A 23,629-nucleotide genomic window follows, 5' to 3' on the forward strand; every position below is an offset into this window, starting at 1 on the left:
TTCCTGAAGTACATTTGAAGAGCATTTTCACTGACAAATTAAACTTCTTTTTGAAAGGTAAGAAGTTATTTTAAAAATTTGAAATGAGAACTATGTTATGGTAATTTGTGAAAACGTTTTCAGATAGGTATATACTGTCCCTCTGTAAGAGTTAGAGATTGAGATAGGCTTCTCTGTTATAATTATGGATTGAGTTAGGCTTCTATGGTATAATTATGAATTTACTTAGTCTTCATCACAAGCACTTTTTAATAGTTCTACTTCCTGCCTGAATCCATACAGTGCCCAAAGATAACTTCACTGTTAAAAACTCACAAGTACCTGCCTGAACTTTAACCCAACAGTAACCTATCTCTACTGATATATTTATTTTTTATGCAATTTACAGCAAGAAAATGGAAGCACAACAGAAAGAAAATAATATTTCCTTTCAAATAAGGTTTGAAAACAATCCAAATGAAGAAAATGATGAAAATGACTTTTTGGATGACACATTAGACGAAGAATTAATTGAATGTGTAGAAGAATATGAATCATGGAATGAAAAGGAGGACATACCTGATGAATTGATGTTACAAATTCTTTTAGATTTTGAAAAATATGAACAATAAATTTAAATTTTAAAATTAAAAATTGTTTGAGACATTATTCTTTTTTATATGTAAATTATGGAATAGTACCAAAATAGATATAATATAAAGTGAGACTTAAAATATACTGTACAACTTTTTTGTGTTACATAGTAAGTTTGCTCATAGTTACTTCCTTTCTCCAACTATATTATCTCCAATGTGTATTTAACATCTCTTTATCATCTCCTGCCTCCATATTGTTTCTGCTTTCCAGACAGACTATGGTATGAATTCCATATAACACAATAACTTCTGAAACAACTTGCAAGATATCTACAAAGGAGACGGTGTTTATTTATTTTTAGACTCTGCATTGGTACCTACATGTTGCTACGTAAATAAAAATAAACAAAAAAAAACCAACAAAAAGAACAATCATTAAACATACAATATTTGAAAATGCTATAATTCTTTTTTCCCCATATTACGCTCCCCGGACCGCTTCCCGGTGCGCGTACCGGGCGCTCCCCCCGCAAAAAAACATTTTTTTTTTTTTTGCCTCGCGGGGCCCTTTTAAAGCCCCCACATCAAACCTAGGGGGTCAGATAGGATCTACTCTGCCCCCTTATGGTCATTTCCCCCTTTGTTTTGGCCACCTCTTATGTCTCGATCCTACCGAGACACAAGATGGCGGCCGCTCCGGACTGTTTAGAATGTTTACAGACACCGGGGAGCCAATCAGCTTTCCGCGCGCAAGTCGCGTACCGCGCCCGGAGCGCTCCCCGGTGCGCGTACTGGGGCACGCTTACAGATATATATATTTTTTTGAACCTAAATTACTAAAAATCCACTATTGCACATATCTTGAGACCTAGCAAAGGCACATCGGGCTACCAGTCCCAACAATTTTGCCAAGTTTTGAGGAAAATCCATTCAGCCGTTCGAGCTAAAAGTGAGTCCAACCGCCCTATGGAAAACTCAATGTTAAAAACAAGTTTTGGGACCCCCCTTTTTTCTCGGCCCCCACTTCACGAAACACCCCCAAACTTTCAGGGGATGCTCAGAAACAAAATGTGCAATTTTCCTGAAAATTTCAGCCAATTCCGTCCTCCAACATAGAATTTTCAGAAATCCCTATTCAAAAAAATCCTAACTATATATACCTACTGGCGACCGCCAGTAGGTAATATACATACATATATAAACATATATAATCTGTATATCTATATAAATACAAATCTAAATGCATGCATACATATACATATATGCATACAGATGCATGTTATTAACTTGAAAGTTTACAAAACACTAATAAAAGCAAAGCTAAAAAGCCACCTCATTACAAACAGAATGGCTTTAACTTAAACGAGGGCGAGATCTATTGCATTTTCAATGCTTGTTTACTTTGGTTCCATCAAGGCATTCAGATTTGTCACACATTTGCCATAAATTCTGAATGTTAGCACTCTAGTTGCTCATTAGATCACTGTAGTAAAGCTACTGCTCACCAGGGAAGTCTGCTGCTGGTATTCAAAGTGCATGTTTCAGTCTGCATGTCAGAATTTTTTTAATGAAATAGAAGAGGATTTGAGAAGTCACTCAAAATGATCCCTAATTTTTCTTTCTGTAGCACTAATCATACTTTCTATGGCAAAATGAACCCCCTCATTTTGTTCCTTTTTAAATTAAATGTTTTCAGACTCACCACTTCATTCCAATCAAGATGGCTTCTGGTGTGCCAAACTTTTGTCATAAGTAAGACTGTTAGCGCTCTAGTTGTTCTTTAGAACACTCTGGGCCATTCTGTCATTGGGCTATACTTGGGCTACATCTGGGTGATATTTGGGCTACATTTAGGCTCTTTTGTCTCTGGTGGCCATCTTGGGAGCATGTCAGAATGTTTTAATGAAATTGAAGAGGATTTGAGAAGTCACTCAAAATGTGCCCTAATTTGTCTTTCTGCAGCACTAATAATACTTTCTATGGCATACTATACCCCTCATTTTGTTCCTTTTTAAATTAAATGTTTTAAGAGTTACCACTTTATTCCCATCACGATGGCTTCAGGTGTGCTATACCTTTGTAAAAAGTAGGACTGTTAGCGCTCTAGTTGTTCTTTAGAAAACTCTAGGAGGCTGCAGTAGAACACAAAGGATTCAACTGACAGTCTCTGTCCTTGTTGGATGTACATGTTTTACTGAGAATGTCAGACTTCATTCTCACATGACTGAGAAAGATAACGTGAATTTACAGAAAATATGCTTTCAGTTTAGCTTATAGATCCCCTTCCAAACCACTGTGGGAAAATCATGAGATATTAGTTTTCTTTCAAACATGATTCATGATATCACAGCAGAAGGCTTTTTCACATGGTAAAATCACCTTAGAACACACCACAATTCCTAAAATGAGTACGGTACCATCAACAAATGATTTATAATGTAACTAAAGTCCTAAAACCCTCTATTAACTATAATGATTTTTAATGAGGTGCTATCATGTATATTGGTCCCAAGATGGCTGCCAACACTTCTTGGATGAAGTGCTGACAGCCAATCAGATAAGATGTGTGGTTAGGCTCCGCCCAGATATATTTATTTTTTTGAACCTAAATTACTCAAAATCCACTGGAGCACATATCTTGAGACATAGCAAAGGCACATCGGGCTACCAGTCCCAACAATTTTGCCAAGTTTTGTCCATTCAGCCGTTCGGGCTAAAAACGAGTCCAACCGCACTATGGAAATTAACATGGGGAAAACACGTTTTGGGACCCCCTTTTATCTCTGCTCCCGCTTGATGAATCCCCCCCAAACTTTCAGGGAAGGAGCGGAGCACAGCGAGGCAAATTTAAGGAAAATTACAGGCAGATTCCTCAACCGGCACCAAAGTTATTCCCAATAGAATGTTGCGGATTTCCTATAGAAAACAATCCTAACTATAACTACCTACTGGCGACCGCTAGTAGGTAATATGTATACATATATATATATACGCGCGCTTCATTGGTAAGGCGCTAAAGCTGTGTCATAGAGCGCTCTGCTCTGTCGAATTCCGCTCTACCTTGCAGTCCTCTGACGGCTCTTTTAAACTTTTACTTTTATGTACATTTTAAAAAACTGCTTGTGAGTCCTGCACTTTCCGTGATTGCTACAGACTGTGTTTACCTTGCTCACTTGCACGTCGCAGTACGCTGCTTGTCACTGGTCAACAGCCCCGTTCCAGCACGGCTGGTGCCGCTTGAGTGGAGGGCTCTGGACCAATAGCTGGGCTAGATCGGGCTCCCTTGGTGACGTTCGTCCGGGGGCGGGCTGCAGGCGGGCCTTCCCTGAGCTATCTGCATTTAATGGGAATGGCGGCAGTCTGATCCGCCAGCTGAGGAAACTCTCCTCAGTTTTATCCTTTTCCACCATGAGGCTGGCGGTCTCCGCCTTAATTCTGGCACGACTGGACTACGGTAACTCTCTGTACTATGGCCTCCCGAACAACCTTCTGGCCCGACTTCAGGTCGTAATGAATGATGCAGCAAGACTCATCTTTAATAAACCTAGGTACACTCGGGCCACACCCCTACTTCACAGCTTGCATTGGCTACCCATTGCCCAAAGAACTAAATTTAAAAGTCTCTGCATTGCTCACAAAGCGGTTTACGGCTCAGCCCCCAAATACATTAAAGATCGGCTCCCTAGGTATTTTCCCAACAGGTCTCTCCGGTCAGCTGAGGCATGTAACCTAATCTGCCCTCGGTATAATCTCACATCCAAGGGCGGCAGAGCCTTTTCTAGCAGTGTCCCCCAGGCATGGAACCTTCTCCCGGTTGAACTCCGGAAGGAATCAAATCTATTGCTGTTCAGGTAAAAGCTGAAGACAGTGCTCTTCGCAGAGGCATGGGGACCTCTGTGATCCGCTTTTTTCGTCTACTGATGTTGTGTTTCCGCTGACAGCGCTTAGATACCCCTGGGTGCTATAGCGCTTTACAAGCTTATAATAACATAACATAACATAACATATATATATATATATATTACAGTCCACTTCTCCTCCTTACAGTGCAGAGAACCACAGGACACAGAAGGGTTTCTTTGGTTGGTTTATTTAATGAGGCTTGCATGACCGGTATCGGCGTGATGCCTTTTTCCAAATGCGCTCTCAAAGCAGGGTGTTTCCTCTTACAATTTTTATTAAGCTGGCTCCTCCTCCCAAGTGGTGGTTGGCCCACCTGCACCACGTTCGCCGTGCTTGCACAAATTATCTAGGGACTAACAGTCCCATGGTGCTGCAAGCTGCTACACGCGGTGCCGGTGAAGAGGAAAAACATAGCATTTTAAGGTATTCGTTTTTGAAATCCCTTTCTTTCGCCCATCAAGCTCCGTGTGTCAATAGTTTATTAGGACGCAGGTATTCACTCACGACGCCCTTTTCCCTGAGGTTAATGATGGTGGGTCAAGTCAATAATCCGATACCTCGGCTACAATCAACAAAGTTCCCATGTTAGTCTTGACCTACTTCTTTGAAAGGGTCCTGTGTGCGCGCCATAGGTAGCGCGATTTATTACAGTCCACTTCTCCTCCTTACGGTGCAGAGAACCACAGGACACAGCAGGGTTTCTTTGGTTGGTTTATTTAATGAGGCTTGCATGACCGGTTTCGGCGTGATGCCTTTTTCCAAATGCGCTCTCAAAGCAGGGTGTTTCCTCTTACAATTTTTATTAAGCTGGCTCCTCCTCCCAAGTGGTGGTTGGCCCACCTGCACCACGTTCGCCGTGCTTGCACAAATTATCTAGGGACTACCAGTCCCATGGTGCTGCAAACTGCTACACGTGGTGCCGGTGAAGAGGAAAAACATTGCATTTTAAGGTATTCGTTTTTTAAATCCCTTTCTTTCGCCCATCAAGCTCCGTGTGTCAATAGTTTATTAGGACGCAGGTATTCACTCACGACGCCCTTTTCCCGCAGGTTAATGATGATGGGTCAAGTCAATAATCCGATATATATATATATATATATATATATATATATATATATATATATATATATATATATATATATATATATATATATATATATATATATATATATATATATATATATATATATATATATATATATATATATATATATATATATATATATATATATATATATATATATATATATATATATATATATATTCACTGAAAAAAATAGGTTTCAGGGGTGTTATAGTTAGTTGGACATTTCACTCATACAAAACCACAGAAATGCCCACGTTATAGTTAGTAAAGCTAACTATAACTTGTGCACCCGCAATGCACTGCAGATGACGTCACATATTACATCACTCATGACATGGTCAGTGACATCACTCATGCCGTCACTGATGACATCTCAAATGACATCACTGATGACATCATCCAGTAAATGTGTGTTTTTCTGAAAATTAAATTTGTTTTATAAATGTACATCTCAAGGTCCATGGAAGAATAAATGGGTATATAAGTGTCTAAATGGATGATTTATTTTTGTAAAATTGATTGTATAACTGACTGATTAAGTATAGCTTAGTGAATACATGGGTTAGTGAGTAATTTTTAATTATGTAAATATCTTTATCAGTCTCTCACTTTGTGTATAGGTGGCTGCATGGATTGGTGAGTAGCTACATGAGTCTCTATATGGGTTATTAGTTGATTTTTTTTAGTATCAGTATGAGTGTCTGAGTGTCTGTATAGTTCGGTGAGGGGTATTACTTAGAGCATAGATGCATGAATGAGTGACTCACTGTATGTGTTGAAGACAGCATGTGTGCAGGACTGTATGGGTGGATGAGTGTGTGTATGGGTGTGCTAGTCTTTATGAGTAACTACATATGTTTTAAACTAGTATTTGTGAGTATTGGTGTATGTGAGAGTGAGAGATTGGAAGAATTCCTGTATAAATAGGTATGTGTTTCTATGAGTTATGGTTTAAGAGAGTATGTGTAAGTTTCTGTAGAAGTGTGGTGGTGTGTGTACAACTGTATGTGCAAGTAAATGGATGTTTGATACTTTGCATATGTGACTAAGTGTGTGAGTAACTCTGGATGAGTGTCGGTGTGTAACAGGATGTATAGGTGTATGAGTACATATGATGAGTGAATACATGTATGAGTGAGTGTATAGGTCATTTGTTGAATGAGTGGATGTGTGTAGATCTTGGAATTAGTGAATAGGTTGTTGTAACTAGTATTTGTATGTCCATTGTTTTGAAAATGTTAGTTATTATTTTTGAGTGTGTGTATCAAAGGTTATATTAGGGTGAGAGGAGGTCTGCCACTCTATCACAAGGATGATGCCATCAGTGATGTCATCAGTGATGTCATTTGAGATGTCATCACTGATGTCATCACTGATGTCACTGACCATGTCATGAGTGATGTAATATGTAAAGTCATCAGCAGTGCATTGCAGGTGCGGAAATGATAGGTAGCTGACCTAACTATAATGGGGGAATTTCTATGGTTTTATCCGAGTGAAATGTCCAACTAACTATAACGCCCCTGAAACCTATGTTTTTTTTCAGTAAATTTCTAAGGTTTTTTAAATGCTAAATTCTAACTATGACGTGCATGAAACCTATGTTTTTTTCAGTGAATTTCAAAGGTTTTTCAAATTGTAGTTTCTAACTATGCCCACAGAGGTAGGACATGTGATGAAAGAAGAAACAATGCAAAGAAAGAAAAAAAAAGAAATGCAGAACGAAGCAACAGAAGTACACATAGACAAAGAAAAGTGCAGGAAGAAGAAGAGATGTACACAAAGAACCAACAGAGGAGCAGAAAGTCCTCCTGTGCCCACAACTTTTTCAGACGGGTGCTTGTGGTAACTTTATCTGACGAACCAGGCCTAGGGCCAGTGCTATACTAAAAGACACTTAGAATACAGTGAAAACACCTACACACACTAGGGAATACTATGCATTGGGGTACCCCTGTGATTACCATGACCTCCTCTGTAAGACCCTAGTACATAATAGGGCAAGGGGATTAAAACTACCTCTTAAAACGCGCCACAGGGGGTGTTTGCACAAGTCACCTCAGGCTCCGTCCCCCCTTCCCACTGTGTAAACGCACCCTGTGGCCAATTTAATTTGGGAGATTAAGTCTCCTTGAATCCTGAGGGTCCCTAGGGTCCAACTAGCCCACTAGGTACTTCCAGTAAGTGACACAGAGCTGCAAGAGAGGTGTAAAAAGGGGTACCTTTTTGCAAAGCAGTGGCACTTACTGGAAGCACCTGGTGGGCTAGTGGCCGTTCCCGGGGCTGGGGGGCCCCTTTGGGCCCCCCATTACAATCTAAACATTGCCCCTGGGACTTGGCCCTCCCGGGGGCTATTTAATAACTAAGCGTTTATTTTTATTTTCATGGCCCGGTCCGCGCACCCAGCATGCATCCCGCAATTTAAAAAAAAAGAAAATGCTTTTTTGGGCCCTGGGGTCCTTGTGGGACCCCCTAAGCAAGCCTAGGGGGTCAGGGTGTTTCTACCCTGGCCCCTTTTCTTTATTTTCATGTTTGTTTTACTGATGTCTTGTGCCTCGGTTCCTACGAGGCACAAGATGGCTGACATCACTTCCTGGTTTGGAGTGTTGACAGCCATTAGCATGCTGCTCGTGATCGGGAGGGTGCGCGGATCCTGCGTGCCTCTATATATCGATATTTTTTTAATTTTGATTTTCTCAGCAACTACTGAACTGATTTACACCATTTAACAAAAAGAGTTGTTTCTGAACCAAGGGCTACCTTTTTGCCAAATTTGGTGTAATTCCGTTCAGCAATTCGGGCTGTAGCAGTGGCTAAAGTTTCCTATGGGAAAATGCATGGGGAAAACATGTTTTGGGACCCCCCTTTTTTCTCGGGCACAGCTTGCCAAATCATCCAGAAACTTTGAAGATAGGAGCAGACTGGAGCACCCCATGAGTTTTGAAAATGTTGTGAAGATTTGTTAATTGGCGACGGAGTTATTGGGAATAGAATGTTGCGATTTTCGTATGGTAACTAGGTCCTAACTAAAACTACCTATTGCAGACCGCCAGTAGGTTATATATATATAACTTCAATGAATCTAGTCAAGATTTTGATAAAATATGCTTTACTAGATCGTCAAATACTATTGGAAGAAATTACAAAGATAAATGAGGAACTTGACAAAGTAGTTCAAAGCAACCAGAAGGATTTAATATTGAAAACACGCAAAGAAATAAGCGATAGGTTGCGCAAACACGAAGAGAAAATAAAAATTCGCAAGGCACACACGTTTTCAAGGGACCAGAGAGATTACGAACTGGAGCAAATCTATACCTTCTCTCGCAAATTTGAACGTGCCAAAAAATTAAGATTCAGTGGCAAAAACAACAGCAAAACACAACAAGGACAACAAGAACAGCGAAGCCATGATGCAAATACAACAGAGTCAGATGGAGATACATTATCACTGTCAAGTACATCAGGCTCAGAGTTCGGCTCAAGTGAAAGGCACACAAGCAACATGGTGTTAAATTTAGGTGAGAAAGTAGATTTTTAGTGGAGGACCGATTGCAAACATTGCGCCCCAGAACGCGGAGCAACAAAGCAGAAAAAGGCGAAATGCAAGAAGGAGAGCAAGGAGAAAGAAACACAGACAAACCGCAGCAGAAAAAGAAAAAAACATGGTGCAGAAAGAGGCAGTAAAGGACTGCACAATTATCAATCTTTCGGATGAGACCTTAACGACAGCAGAAAGGCAACTCCTTGCTTTGGGCCTCAATATCTGCCCCGAAAGTACTTTCAATTACACTAACACGAGGGCAGATATTTTCTATTTTATTCGAAAACTGAAATTAAAAAAGTTTTTTACAATCAAATCAGGTAACGCTCATGATGAGGATAGCAACATCTTACCTGTGAGACCACTTTGCAATGAACCTAAAAAAACACCTACAGTTGCCGCAGCGGATGCCAAGTTACTGCTAACCATATGTGATTTGGGAAGAATTTCCAATATAGATGTACAAACCAATGAGATGGAAGCATTGAGTACTCAAAATAGCTTACAAATAATTGATGTTGTGCAAAAAGGAGCAGGACAAAGCCCTTTTAAACCAAAAAGTACTTTTGTCTTACTGATGCCTAAAGACGCAGTGGATATATTTCATGAATATGTGGTGGAGGATCTAAAAAAACTAAATCGGTAAGTCAATAGTCAAAAACACACAAGAACATACAATGAGGTACAATATGCAAACTTAATGAACAAACTCAGCAAAAACCAAGAAATCGTAATCAATAATGGAGGGAATATTATACTCTGGCAAAAAAAAGATTACATGAGTGAGGCCATGAGGCAGCTGGTAAATGTTGATTGTTATGTCAAATCTAATGGTATGGAATACAAAAAAGCAAAGGAAGGTTTAAAAAAACGATTGGCTTCATTCAAAAGGGAAGGCTTGATATCACCAACAGAATTTGGCTTCTTACATTCAGAAAATCCGGTGATCCCGAGTATGTATCTAATACCTAAAGTACATAAGATGAGGTTCCCAACACCGGGAAGACCTATCATCTCGGCAATCAACAGCATTAGCAAAAACATCTCCCAGTACATTGATTTTTATTTGCAGGACTTTGTAAAAAATCTTCCAAGTTATATTAAAGACACTGGAGATTTCTTAAACAGATTGAATTTGATAAATTGGCATGATGACTGGTGTATGTTAACGTTGGACATTGAATCACTCTACACCAGCATCAATCACGACAAAGGAATGGAAGCCATAAAATATTTTTTAGGACAAACATCCAGCGAATATTACAGCCATAATCAAATGCTATGTGAACTAGTGAGCTGGTGTTTAAATAACAATTTCTTTATGTTCGGCAAGGATATATGGAGACAAACAAGGGGTGTGGCGATGGCATCCTGCTTCTCCCCCAGCTATGCATGTTTACATGTAGGCTGGTGGGAGGAGCGGGATCTCACCGTCAACCCAGGTTTTAAACATGTGCGTCATTGGATGCGTTTTATAGACTATGTTTTTGTGTGTGGGAGGGGGATGAGTCTAGTGCACTGAAATGTGTGGAGTCACAAAACAACAACCATCACAACCTCTTTTTTACATCTAATGTCAGTAAGAAAAAATCTGAATTTTTAGATGTACAAGAAGTAAAAAAACACACATTAACAACATCCCTAATCCATAATACCACTGCTGGCAACAGTATTTTGCATGCCAGCAGTTGGCGTCTAGGTACGTGGTGGCCATGATTGAACAAGGCAAGCCGGTTTGCTGAGTAATCACAAGCTAATGTTAGGTGAATTTTGTAGCCACCGGACTAAGCCATATTTCAACAATAGCATTTCGCTATTGTTTATTTATTTATTTATTTATTTTATTTATTTATTTTAAAAGTTTTATATAGCGCAAACAAGATCTTCACAGATATCAGAGCGCTTTACATAGACGGGTACATGATGGAGCATAGTCAAACAGGTAAATCAAGCTTTACATGGAAGGGTGCATGGGGGAGCATATTCAAACAAGTAAATCAATAAATCACAGTACAAATAGTACAACTAAGTGACTACAAAGCCAATCATGTGAATGATAAAACAACTCATACAAATAAGTCAAGGGGGCAAACATGTAATACAGATCGGTGCAGGGTGTTAATAGGGTTCGAGATAGTAGTTCAAGTGTATTTAGCCATGAGGATAGCTTTTACTTCTTTTTTAAAGAGTGTGGTGGAGGAGATAAGCCTGGTTTCGGGAGGGAGTGAGTTCCAGATCCTAGGCGCCATTCCTGAGAAGGAGCGCTTGTATGTTTTTTCCTTCCGGAATCTTCGAGGTTTCAGCAGGAGATTGTTTGTGCCTCTCGTGTTTCTAATTCCCCCAGAGATTGTCAACTTCTGAGCGAGGTAGCCGGGTACTTCCCATTCATTGGATATGTATGCTGTGCAGTCAGGGAACGCTGCCCCTGGGGTGGCGCCTTCTATATTCTTTAACAATGCGCGTGGATCAGTGAGCAATACCCCGCTGCCACGCATCACCTTGACTAAAAAGGTCACAAATATTCCTTTGTGTGCTCAAATTTTTGCAGTGCATGAACAGTCTTCACCAGTATTCAAACTCTATAAAATGGCACCAACGTGGGTGGGTGTGAAGACCAATCACCCCTTTGCCAAGCAGAGGAGAAGAGAACACTGTAGGGAGGTGGGTGGTGTAAAATGTGCAGGGTGGGTTCACTATTCAGAAGGGGGCCCTTATGCCATCATGAAATCAGTTAGATTTATTGTGGGTGGACAAAGAGCCAAGGGCAAAGCTAATGCGGGCAGCTAAACACTGAATCTAGTTACAGTCTAAAACTGAGCTTTGCGCACGTGAAGCAGGTGCCATTCTGATACACAAGCAGAGAAAGCAAACAAAAAAGAGCATAAGGAGGAACACTAAAAGAGTAAGATCACATGTAAATAAAAAAGTAAGATCACATGTAACAGGGGCGGGGGAGAAAACACCAGAGGCAGGACTAGTTAAGCATATCCTCCAGAAAAGGCATTTAGGAAAGGCACTACCAGGAACCAGTAGAAAAGATGGTAGGTGCTTTATGCACATTCTGGATACAGCATGCACTGCTTTGGCGCGAACTAAAACCCTAAACCAAAACTCACTGTATGTTGTCTGAATCTACTCGCACCCTTTGCATTTTATTTAGCTCCAAGTCACTAATATGTGCACCCAAATGTGTTGAGCATATTCTCCAAGCATCATGCATGGCAGCAACACATTTCAACATTGCGACACATGCTAGCACCTTCTGGGCCCATGCATAGAACTGAGAATCTAGCTACTCATCAGAAAAGCACTGACAAGATAAAGGAAAATACTTGGGAAATGGTCCGATACATTATAGACATGGTTGCCGCATTTGAGCAGTCTAGTAACTTTAATGACTGACATCAGTGTAGTCTAATTTTGGATAGTCCACACAAGAAAATTCTGCTGTAAACTACCCTGTAATATTGTATATTGAATATTTCCATCAATAAATTATCTACTTACTGAAATCTCATTGTTTTTATTGAAATCTGTGACATTTATTGACTATTTGCATCTGTAATGAATTTACCTTTATTAGGACCCCCATAACATTAAGATCGAATGCAATTCAATTCACTAGCAACATTAAAAAGGAAAATCTGCTTGTGAATCAGGATTTTTAATGTTCATGGCATATGTGTATTCTTTACAACGGTATTTACCTACTTATTCTTCTAACTTCCAACATTCTAAAAACAAAAATATTGTTAATAACGGGATTACTCATGTTTGATGATATACATGATCTTACAGTGATACATCTTCTTTAACTTAATGTTAGTCAACTAGTCTTTCCCATACATCTCTGTTATTTAAACCCTGACTATATGTGTTAAATTTCAACATAATGAACTGTTGTCTTTCTTTTCTTTTCCTGTCTATATTCCCTTCCCCTGTGGATCCTTTGACTTTTTCTAAAATAAACCATTTCAGATCCTGTTCATTATGGTTATTGTCTAACCACTGTTCTACCAATGGGGCATTCCTTTTTCCCATTCTTATAGCTAATCTATGCTCGTTTAATCTAATTCTCATCTCTCTGCTTGTCTCGCCTACATATCCTTTTTGACAAGGACAGATAATAAGATAAATGACATTCTTCGTTCTACAATTGACTAATTCATTTATCCAGTGTCTCACCCAATTTAGTTCCACTTTGTGTTCCTTTATTATGGAATTGCAGGTAGTGCAAGAGCTACATGGGAAATTGCCCATCAATTTTGAGCCATCCGTGATGCTACTTTGATGTTTAACATTTGTTCTCTATATGTTTTCACCAAGTGGTTGCGAATCGTTTTATTTCTCCTTTATGCAAAGATTGATTTTTAAGATTTGTTTATCCTGGATTATTTATAGGAAACCAATTTCTATTAATGAGGTTTTTTATCTTATTGCCCATACTATTAAAGTTTGTGACCATCACAATACCTTTTTCTATACTATTTATCTTAACTTTTTCTTCAAAGAGGTTTTCACAATTATAGTATTTAGCTCTTTTATATGAGTGTCTAATCAATCCTTTTGGACCATTAACTTATCTAGTTGTATTTTTGCATGAGTTTCAAAGTCTCTCATGTCACTACAATTTCATGGGGCAATTGCTCATAGGTTTGCATTGGCCATTCCAAAGCGCCTGTTCGAGGTCTGCTACGAGAGATTCCCAATCTCCTATCACTGAAGTTGGAGTGGATGACTTGAGTCAGAATTTCTCTTCCCCCATCTAGTATAGCTATTTATCTCCTAGCTTAGCAGAGCATTTGATTCTTAGGAGAGCTGTGTGTCTCTCTTCACCTGTTGTTTCCCTGATCGCTAGAAATAGCAAAATAGCGACCTGGGGCCTGTGATCACTTTCGCCCATATCACCAATTTCAAAGTCTTCAAGGATGGGAGAAATCCTAGAAATAACTAAGATATAGTCTATTGTAGCTATGTTCCTGACAGTGGGATTCGGGTGCCAGGAAGGTAAACGGGCTTCCTTTAATGTCGAACAAAACTTATGATTGCCACGGTACCCGCTCACCAGAGGTCCGTTTCTCTATGTCTCCCCTCACCACTCTGGCGGTGAGCAGAAGCTAACAGCGACACAGCTAACCATGATGCGGCATTGTATATAAAGTGCTTCTCTTCCTTTTGGCAGGGGGTGTGGGGTGGGGAATTCTCATAAATTTAAGGATGGATGGGGAATACTTTGTTCATATGTTATTTTAAAGTTACTAGGTTATGTAGTTTCCTGAGATTTGGCATAGTGTGTTTCAAAGCAGAGCTCCTACAACACAGAGTTGCTTCCTTCTGTGGGTTTTGGATAACTCTGTTCTGAAAGACCAAGTTTCCATTACTGTATCTCAGTTTGTGTAAGGAAAGTTTGGTCGGGAATAGGAAATTGATGTATTTTGGATCTTGACCAATCTGGGCTTTGGCAGTGCTGCAGAGAACTTTGAAGTGTATTTTCTCTACAATAGGAAGCCAATGCGGTTCTCTAATAACTGGTTCAATATGAGATGATTTCTTTAAATTGAAACATAATGTGAGTACTGGGCTTTGCAGTCTCTAAAGTTACTCTTTCTTTGGGGCTCCAGCCTAGATAATATTGCTGTAGTCCAGTCTTGATAGCTCCAAAGCTTTTATCGCTTCTCACAAGCACACAAACTACTGTTAGTAAGTAAGGTTCTGCCTGGGCCCAATACCTATGACTATCTCACTCCTGACTGGCTGAGACTTATTTGAGAATTTCTTAGGATTTCTAAAGACTTGCTGGCACATTTTGAGTATGAACAGTGCTTAATTGAGCCAGTGTTTGCTGGTGCTGAAAACTAGGACTTTTTATAGAGTCCGGACCTCTTTTTAGCAATCCAATACAGTCTGCCATTGCACCCTGCAGATGTTGCTGTAGTAAACTTGCAGAGGTTGCTCAAACGATGGCTTGGCTGGATGTGCAGTTAGGACTACAGTGCAATCTCTTACATGATGGTGGAAGGGACAAGTAAACATAACTTTATGCAAAATTACATCTCCTTTGGTCTGCCAGATCGTTGGGTCTGTCAGATACTAAAGAGGACATTTACTGGCTGGTAACCTCACACATTTTCTTATGTGAGCCAGGGTGGGTCAGTCAAGCACAGTGTAGGTTAGTGTCTGTACCACATCATCTACTCTGTATGTTTGGGGCAGTTGAGGCTTGATAGTGAGTGTATGTGTGCTTGTATATGGGTTCTGTAGCACTCTCTCTGAACCCATTGCAGCAGCCTTGGTGTCAGCACTGAAGTTGGCAAAAGGTTCAAAGATGAAGAAAGATGCATAAAGAAGCATCCAAGCATCGTCAATGGGATATTTGTGTGTTGCAACACAACAGTGCCATTATCAGCAACCTTCAGTCAGCGGCGGGATTAACCAGTCTTTACCTCAACCAGCCTACCCTATCCCCGGTCTACAGAAACCTGCCTGCCTTCCCCAGGTCTTACCTCTGGCTCAACTCGTCAAGCAGCAACTTTCAAGAAGCTAAAATGACTTAGGGCTCACTTCACCACCAAGATGAGACCATGCACAGCAGTCCGGCAAGACCTTCATGGTCATACCCTAAGCCCTGTGCATGGGTGCTTCCCAGACCTGTGCTTTATGGTTAGCACAGTTCTCTGTTAAGTGGCACCCGCCTACATGCCATCAAAACATCTGTTAATGTTCAATACACCAAGCCTTCCCGTCCACATCAAGGTCCTATACACAGTGAGGGGGAGTTTACCCCTGGAGACAGATCTTGTTGTTTGCAACAGTTATTCTAATTCTTTACCCATTCCCTCTCATGGGAGGACACACTACGATTCCTGACAATCACCACCCTCTTGAGCATATCCAAGAAGTGACACTGAGTAGAAAAGCGTGGCAAGGGAGATACAACTCAATGGAATGAAAGCAGCAAGATGAATTGCAAGCATTATTCCCATTCTCTCCTTCCTCATCATCCTCCTGTATGTAGTGAAGATACACCGTGAAGAGAGCGATGATGTACAGCTGCCAGACAACAGTGTTGTACTGATGTTTAAGTTCCAGAACATAAATCAACCAGAGAATGCTAGCAGCAAAGGAGCCAGCTAGGAATCTTCAGCTACCAAGTAGCAAAAGAGGACAACAAGTGTGCCACCCCGACAATCTCTGTCAGGGCCCCCCCCTAACCCTGAGTAAACGGATCTTACTCAGTTTCTCTTACTGTAACTGATTTGTTTCGACTTTTCTAGCAAACATTCTCCCTCCCCCCTTCCCCCCTCCCCTCGGTGCCATTCAAAGTATTTTTGGGCCCCAGCCATTCAGTATTGTTTGGTCTCACGCCAGCTTGAAATATTAGAAAATTGGCAATAAAATTCAAAGTTGTCCCGACCAGAGGGCCTCAAAATATGTCTTGCCCTAGAGCCCAAAACTTTTTAAGATGACTCTGAGCGCTGGGCACATTTATTCAAAGTTAACATCAAACACAATGTTGAAGTTTTACTATCGACCTGCACTTTATCAATTCCACATTATCGCCTACCAGCATATTGTCAATGTACCTAGATGTGGACATCAGAACAGTAAATCTATACTTCCCTTTGTATGCTTACCATCACAATATGTTTTAGTTGATATTATGGAGCTGATATACGTACAGGTTATTTTTATTTCTTTTATTGACTTTTAGTGACATGCAAGCCAATGGTAGGACTTTGACCAATAGGCCTTGCCTCAAAGGTGACAAGAAAAGTAATAGATGAGACGAAACTTGATATATGGATACTGTGACAAAATATGTATATGTTGAAGGTGCTTAGATGTGGAGTTAAGAGTCGTAAATCTATACTTAACTATATACACTTGCCATCATGATATAGTGGTGGTTGGCTTAATTCACTGGGCCGAGACTATATGAATATTTCTCTCCTCGTTAACATTACATGCATCTGCTAAAAAAAGCAGTTGGTATAGACGCGAACAAGCATGTACATGAATGGATGAATGAATGAGTGAATGCATCATGAAGGTGTGCTAAACTGATATAAGGGACAAACAGAATGGTGACTTGTTTTCTTCTCTTGGTGGTAGGGTTTTTGAGCACACATCACCTTAGTTTTACGTTGTACAGAGGATACTAGAGCAATGGTGGGTGTGCACCAATCTTAGGGGTTCATCATGAACTCCTCCTTTACTATGTGAGGATATATCACGGTTGTAATGAATTATGCTGGTGAATCTCCCTATAAATTAACAGAGGTTACGAGTTAGACTCTGCATAATGGTGAAAAACCTGCTAGAGCTTTTGCACAGGTTTTGCCCTATTCTGGAAAGTTGCCCCCTGTACAAGGTGAAAGAAGAGAAACAAAGACAGGCAAACATTATAAGGTATTTAGAAGTTCAGCAATAGGAAAATGAAATGCCGCCAAACCTTGACTTTGAGTAGGACTGCAGACTTTATGAATGCACTTAAAATCTCGCAAACAAGCCCTTAATTCTAATTCTGCTTCATCTCTGTTCCTCCGACGTATCTCAGCATCCAGGCGGCAATTCAGTGTTACACAACTCATTAATGCAAGATTACCTAAACTCAGTTTTCATTTGAGTAGATAATAGTAGGTGGGGTCTACAAGCACTCAATTCTGGGGAACAGCACCTACTCTTCCTCAATAGGCCTTGATCGGGAGCAAGAGAGAAAGAAAAACACAAACGCAGGAAATGAAATCGAAGAGAAAGACAGATCAGTGACAACGGGAGCAAACAAGCATGCAAGAGTAAAATTAGGAAGTGTATGATGGTGGAAGAAAGAGGCATGAGGTGTACTCACACCTATGCTGGCCTTAATATTCTGCATTCACGGTATTTGTCAGTACTGCAAGGAAGGCTTTTGAGAAAAAACGTGGAAACCAGCACTTATTTTACAAATTAAGTGCAAGTTTTCCATGGACCAATGTGACAACTTTCTGCTCCATAAAATACCACCCGGTCTCAGCTGACACGAAGGGCCTGATTTATAATGGTAGAAATATGAGTTAATTGTGAGTTTTCGACTGTGGAGAACTCCATACATCAAAAGATATGTCTATTTTATCTTTTTTTGTGTGCAGAATTCTACAACCCGACTGCGAGACTCCACAGTCGTAAACTTAGTGGGGCAGATTTATAAACCCCTTGCGCCACTTTTACGCCGCCGTTGCGTCACTTTTGTGACGCAGCGGCGGAACAAAAGATGCACCATGGTGCAGAGTATTTACAACGTGATGCATCTCCCAGGCGTACCATCGCAGGGGAGGCATTCTGGCGCAGGAACGCCTCCCAAAAGTGGGCTGAGTGAAATCTACAAGATTTCACTCAGTCACTTTTGGGCTAATGCTGCATCAAAACCCTCCGCCTGCTTGAGCAGGCATAAGGATTGACGCAGCATTGTACACCTAGGGCCCCCCTGATCATTGCTGGAGCTGAGTCGCGCTTGCGACACAACTCCAGCAATGCGCCGCTTTTACGGCACAGATGCGAGACGCATTTGTGCCATTTTTGTCCCATGGTGCACCACATTTACAATGCGGCGCATCATGGGTGGCGGAGCTGCGGCGCACAATTACTGGCGCATCCTTGCCGATATGCAGGGATGCGCCAGTAATTGTAAATCTGCCCCAGTTTTTTTTGGTAATCGTGCTTTCTCAAGAGCAAAAAAAAAAAATTAAACTGACACAAAACTGTAAGCTTACTTTTGTGAATCAGGCCCAATGTATCGTGGAAATAATCATCTCCCCGACATCTTTACTAATTCATTTAAAATCAGTTTACACCTGCTTCACAGCCGTCCTTAGAGGGAGCAGGGGGCTGTTGTCTGCTTTCTGTGTCAGCTGCTCGTTCTTCCATTTGGAGCCGTTTGACGTAGAGCGTGTGATGAAGGCGCGTGTTGGGCTCGGTCCCCAAGCACGCACACTCCTTCAGATGTCACCGTGGGCCAGATGGGGAGGTATGTTAATGGCGAGGGTGCAGCCCGATGCACCCTGACACACCTGTTCACTGAAAGAATTCAAGGTGTGTGGGGCCGGAGCTGCCCCTGGGCCCTTTCTAACCTTTTTTAAACACAGGAATGTCTTCTTAGGGAAACAAAGCAGTGGCATAAAAATAGACGTTCTTGGTTAATGTCGCTTCGTTTTTTTCTTAATAGCTCTGAGTGCAGCATCGGTGCAACTACGAGAAACTAGGTGTGCGAGATGCCCTGTCACAAAGCGCCTCGGAGTGTGAGAGTGTATGTGAGGGGAGTGGCGCCTTCTCTTTGGGACAATATTCAATACATGATGGTCATTTGATCTAGATTGTGAAAGCATGGGAAGTATTTACTTCTGACGTCACACTGGTATGCAGAAGGGAATGCTGGAGCCCACCCACGTCACTCTCACAACTTCCGGAAAATGCTTGAAAACGACTAATTTGCCGAAATGTTTGAAGAGATGGGGCAACCCTTTCTACTGCCCACGTACTGTTTAGTATACTTGCACATAATAGGGTTCTGTGGGACCTATGACAGGTTCTGGACGAATACTGGTATGCGTAGGCTTTCAGTTGCTCATTGTTTTTTCACTGTTCTGATGGTTAGTTTAGAGTTTTGCAGAGGTTTTATATGTTTTTGGGTATGTGGCTGTCCCTGCAGCTCTTTGTTAGTAAGCACTAATATGTTGTTCGGGTTCCAGGCTGCAAGGCCCCATCCTGTAAGGGCCGTCGTCCCAGGGAGAAGTACTATGGTGTTCACCCCTGTAAAATGTCCCAACAGACTGATATAATGTGAGAACACACGGTTCATTCAGATTGGGAGAGCAATGGGTGATTAATGATATTTCAAAATCGACTACTCTTGTCTAGAGAGCTGGCATCTTGTAGTTGAACCCAGGAGACCTCCCTCAGCTGTCAATATATTGTCTCTGAGTGAGATCTTTAGCACCTTCTGCAAGCTTCTATGAGCTCTAGCGTAATAATTATTGAATCATTTGATGATATGTCTGCCAGAAATAACAGCCGGTCTAGTCAAAAGAGCACAAACATACCCAGCGTTGAGGCCAAAAGCTTTTAAAATGCCTTTGCCTTCCGATTCCACCTCTAATTATATTGCAAAACATCTAAACAGATTTGCATGAAGCTACATAGGTTCTATTGGAGACCATTTTATTTCTCTCCCTTGGTTTTCAGATATCACCTTACTACATACTTTATTTTGGACACTCTAACTTGGTCAGTCCTGTCCCGAAGAAAGATAGATTGGGCTGTGATGAGAAAGCAAGCATAAAATCAAATATAGAGGAACAACTATGACCTTTAAAAGTACCGGGTATAGTAGTAGTAGACCCATGATTAAATAATTTCTCTAGCAAAAAGACCACTTCAAATTGGTGAATTAGAGAATTAAAAAAAAATCCACTGGCATGTATGTACCAGGACTAATGGGGCAGGACACAATTGAATTAGTGCCTGACAGGAGTTCCTTACAGAGATGGATATTCAAGTCACCCAATAAAAATTAATACATTTGGCTGGGTGTCCACTCCTCAAAACCATCTAAAAAGAAATATAAGACATTCAAATTATGCACTAACGAGTTATTGTAAAAATCAATGAGTAGTAAAGTAACAGATTTGGGTAAGATGATCTGCACCCCACGGATATATGTTGATCTTGTGACATGCTTTAATAACATAACGTTGAGGGAAGGTGAGATCACTGTGACCTGGCCTCCCTTGGCTCTGCCTGCATGATATGGACTAGTCGGCGTAGAAGAGTCCATCTGCAGAAAAGGTAGTCGACACATGTTTCCTGCAAGGTGCTTGTAAATTCCAGCCAAACAGGATCAGATCTCGCTTTATGAAAACCCACTATGATCCAACTCACCATCTCTAAACGGTCAATATTGGACACCTTCTCTTCCCCCAGGGCCGAGATTTACCCCTGAGGAGCGGCGTAATCCTGAACTCAGTGCGCAGTCAATTAAAGTTTGCCATGGAGTTCAAAAGCTCAAACCTGTTACATAAGGAGATTGCACCATTGTGATTGGCCCCCGCATTATTGCCTTGCAAGTTGCAATCGCATAGTGTGTAGGTGAGCCGATTTAACAAGCACAACACTGGGGGGCTTATTATCAAGGAAGGGTTTTAAAATTATCGCCGTTTTATCGGCTGGAAACTGCAGATAAAGCGGGGATAATGGGCTTGATAATACACTCTTGTTAATTCCCATAGAAGCCCATGTTCTGGTTTAATTGCTTTGTTGTGAAATAACTTTTGTTGAAACCCCCCCCCCCACCGGCTCTCCCTTACCTCCAGGACATTGGACCGCGCAGCCGATTAAGGGCTCATGCGGTTAGAGAGACGCCATTCCAGGGAAGCCCACGCTCCTGGACATGGCCCCCTGCCGCTCGGCCACGCCCCCTCCCAACAATATATAAAGCGTGCCAGCGAGACAGCGCGTATTAGTTTGGACCAGCGCTCCTGAGGCGAATAGCCGGGAGATTGATTTTTAAACATTTTAATTGCTTTGTTGTGTAATAACTTGTGTTGAAACCCCCCCACTGGCTCTCCCTTACCTCCAGGACATTGGACCGCGCAGCCGATTAAGGGCTCGTGCGGTTAGAGAGACGCCATTTCAGGGAAGCCCTCGCTCCTGGACATGCCCCCCTGCCGCTCTGCCACGCCCCCTTCCAACACTATATAAAATGCGCCAGCGAGACAGCGCGTAGTAGTTTGGACCAGCGCTCCTGAGGTGAATAGCCGGGAGATTGATTTTTAAACATTTTAATTGCTTTGTTGTGTAATAACTTGTGTTGAAAACCCCCTCCCACCGACTCTCCCTTACCTCCAGGACATTGGACCGCGCAGCCGATTAAGGGCTCGTGCGATTAGAGAGACGCCATTCCAGGGAAGCCCTAACTCCTGGACACGCCCCCCTGCCGCTCGGCCACACCACCTTCCACTCCTCCCTTAAGCAATGTGCCTCGGCCGACCGCGCAGCGGACGTGCACAGCGGGAGCACCAAAGGCAAGCCCGTCTGCACCCGTCCGCGGCCGGCCGGGGACATGGGCCACAGCCCCTGGCCACCCCAAGCCCCCTAGGATACAATATAGCTCCGCTTCCCTCCTCAAACTAAAACCTCCCACGGAAACCGGCTGTCACCACCGTCATCATCCCCTGGACCTACCCACCTCCTGCCTACACTGCAATACTAGGCAATACACCCTACTTCTCCTGAACAGCAGATCCCTGCCCAAACATAGCACGGAAATCTCCCTGCTAATAGGCGAGCGAACACCTGACGCTGTCTTTCTAACCGAGACCTGGCTAACCCCTGACTGCGATCCAGATGTGATGCAAGCACTCCCCCCTGGTTACCAGATCTCTCGTAAGGACCGCACACGGGGGAAGGGCGGAGGCCTCGCAATCATCCACAAAACTCTATACCAGTGCCACTGTATCCCGTATCCTATCCCAGACTGCGAAAGCATGTCTTTCTGCCTCAAACTCAGCCCCAACGACAGCCTAACAGGTGCACTTGTGTATCGCCCTCCAGGCCCACTGAACCATTTCCACTCCTCACTACCCTCGCTAGCGGCCGAACTAGCTATGTCCTCTTCCAACTTCACATTGCTGGGTGATTTTAACATTCACTTCGACGATAGCGCTGACAGCACCGCTAATTAGCTAACCTTAAGCCTGGCCGCAATCCAGCTGGAGCAACTAATCCGAGCCCCAACTCACAACAAGGGTCACCTGCTTGATCCTGTTTTTAGCAACTGTCCCAACCTCTTGGTAGGTACTATTACACACCTCCCCTGGTCCGACCACTTTCTTATCCCCCTCACTTGGTCCACCCACAAACCCATTTCCCACACCCCCACACCGCGAAAAATTAGAAACTGGTCGAGGCTCCCTCCAGAACAGTGGTCTTGCTCACTGGCAGCCTCAAAGCCCTCGCTCTCCCAGAACCCCATATCCGACAGTAGGAACTTCAACAACTGGATGGCGGAGTCTATCGACTCTATTCTCCCCGCTTGGAAAACGGTGTTAAAAAGAGCACGAGAAACTGCCCCCTGGTACTAAGATCAGCTCAGGGAGAAAAAACGTCAGTGCAGGAAGCTTGAAAGAAAATGGCGCCTGGGATTTGCCACCACTGACAAAGCCAAGTACAGGGAAGCCATTAGATCTTACAAACTCGAAATAACCACAGCACAATCCGCTTACTATAAGGAGAAAATCATGTCAGCTAAATCCAAGCCAAGAGAAATCTACCAAATAGTCAAAAGCCTCTCCAAGCTTCCCCCACCTGCAGTCCTAGCCGACAATCCCACGGCTCGCTGCAATGATCTAGCCGAATTCTTTTATCAAAAAATAAACAAAATACATTCATCCTTCGCGGCCCCTGTCGGAGAGCTTAGCGCTGCTGAGTCTCAGCCTCCCACAGTAAAAGAACACCCCCTACAAGTAACCCTGAACAATTTTCCTCCCT

This window comes from Lissotriton vulgaris, chromosome 2_1, assembly GCF_964263255.1.
Source record: "Lissotriton vulgaris chromosome 2_1, aLisVul1.2, whole genome shotgun sequence".
In the NCBI taxonomy this organism is placed as follows: domain Eukaryota; kingdom Metazoa; phylum Chordata; class Amphibia; order Caudata; family Salamandridae; genus Lissotriton; species Lissotriton vulgaris.